Genomic DNA, 2,394 nt, shown 5'->3' with positions numbered 1-2,394 from the left:
CGAAGGGCCCATTTCCCCACTGTATCTCTGAAGTAAAGTGAAGTCTAAAGACTCCACGACGCTATTTTGCCGGGACGTTTTCAAAAGACGTACAACGTTGGATAGGAACAGACGGAGGCTCAAATAGTTCTGCAATTTTAACAAGGTTTTAATTTAGATATTAACTTGAGAGGGAACTTCACAGCTTTTATCAGCTCTCTTCTGAACATTGTCTGGGTGCTGACATAGATACAAGTGTTGGTGCAGGAGCTAAGGAGCTGCAGCATCACCCCGGTCCGTTCGGCGATGTAGAGCGGGTTGCTGGTGGAGTAACCGTAGGTGTTTGTGATTCGCAAATACGTGTAGAATACTATTTCTGTCATCCACAGTAGAACGAAGCTACCGGAAATGCTGAAGAGTAGAATAATGGACTTCCGCCTGTTCTCTGCTTCAGTGTCCTCGACGTTCTCTCCAGCGCCTCGGGCCCGGAGTCTCTTGCGCACTCTGCTGGCCAATAAAATGTACCTGGCGGTGAGGACGTTCAAGAGCAAGACAAGAACGAAGGGAACACACGGGGTTACAATAAAGAAAGCCAATTCAAATGCTGCCCAGTACCTGGAGAGGTAAAAGGCTGGTTTGGATTCGCATCCCCAAGGCACTGTTCGGACGATACGTTGATGCTCATAAGTAAAATACCACGGGGCGCATTTAAGGGCGCTCAGAACGACCACAAATGCTATCACCATGGCGGCCGTTCTCTCGGTGCAATATTTTGTCTTCTGCCTAGGAAGGCAGATGGCCACGAATCGATCAAAGGTGAAAGCAACCGTCAGCCACACGGAAACGGCCGTGGTCGCAAAAACCAAGACTATGTTCAGAGCGCACACGGGGGTCACGGAGAGGAACGAATGCGGAAAGAAAATGTCCGCCAGGCGCCAAAACACCACTTCCGTGACGAGTACCAGGAGATCGGCCATTGCCATTGCCACCAGGTATCGAGTGATGCACCTGGAGAGACCGCACCTTCCCCGGGATAGGATTACAATCGCCGTCACGTTAACTGCAAGAGACGGAATGGATTATAATTGGAGCCCGGGTGAAAATTAGAGTCACAGTCCTACAGAACGCAAACATGTTATTCGTCCTAGCCCGAGTAAGGCGCCCCATGTAAGCTAGTCCCGTTTACCCGCGATAGGCCAATGACGCCCAAATCTATATACGACTAAAACTGTTTGTTTGTATATATATTTGTTGGTTTGTCCGTTTGTTTGTTCGATCCGTTCGATCCCGAAATACAGCGAAAACGGCAGCACAATTTCAGGCCAACCTTACTCACCATTGCCCTGCGGTGTGCAGTGGCAAGTTTTCGTTCAAATTGGTGCTTTTCAAGTTAGTGACATTTTAATGTTTAAGTCACTTTTCCGTTGCCCTTGCAGTCAGCCGCGTCCGACGTCTCAATGAGAATCCAACAGCCGCCCGGCCATTGAGGTTCGAGGGCGGGATGCAATCTGACCAATGGGAGCACGGAGGAAGGCAGGGCCCTCCCGAGTTCCCCTCCGTCCCCTCTAGCGCCCGCTTCAACCCAAGGCGTCGTCGAGCCCCCGCTCCCACCCGGCTCTAGCGCCCCGGACTGTCACCGGACTGCAACCGCCAGCGGGCAGCTTCTTCTCCACCTCCTCCCGCACACACACACACACACACACACACACACACACAGACACACACAAACACACACACACACACACACACACACACACACACACACACACACACACAGACACACACAAACACACACAAACACACACACACACACACACACACACACACACACACACACACACACACACACACACACACACACACACACACGTCCAGGGTAATAATAAAAATAATAATGATATAACATAATAATAAATAAAATATAATAATGTAACAGTATAAAATGTTATATTGTATATCTATTGATATATATTAATCTATTGCAGGGGTGGGGGATGTGGGGGGTCTGAATGATGATTTGGTTGAGGGGGGATGGAGTGGGTGAAGTGGTGCGGGGTAGGGTACGAGGGGGGATAAGGGGGGGTTGAGGGGCGATGGAGTGTGTGAGTGGGAAAGTGTGTGAGGGGTGGTGGTGGAGGGTGGAGTGGGGGAGGGGAGGATGCGAGACCAATACAGGAGAGCTTTGGGCCTAACGGGTCCACCCTGTTCTAGTATTCATTGAATGTGTTATTTTCTATAGTACCGACATCAACTACTTCATCGGGTAGCTCATTGTATTTAACTCAGTGGAAAAGTTGCCCCTCTGCTTCCTATTAACATTTTCTCCACTTACTTTAAACTAAATGCCCGTTAGCTCTTGATTCCCCGTCCCGGGCATGAAAGAGTCTATACTTTCACCACACCCACCCCCTTTAT

The sequence above is a fragment of the Rhinoraja longicauda genome, chromosome 34, assembly GCF_053455715.1.
Source record: "Rhinoraja longicauda isolate Sanriku21f chromosome 34, sRhiLon1.1, whole genome shotgun sequence".
NCBI lineage: Eukaryota > Metazoa > Chordata > Chondrichthyes > Rajiformes > Arhynchobatidae > Rhinoraja > Rhinoraja longicauda.
This window is presented reverse-complemented; position numbering follows the sequence as displayed.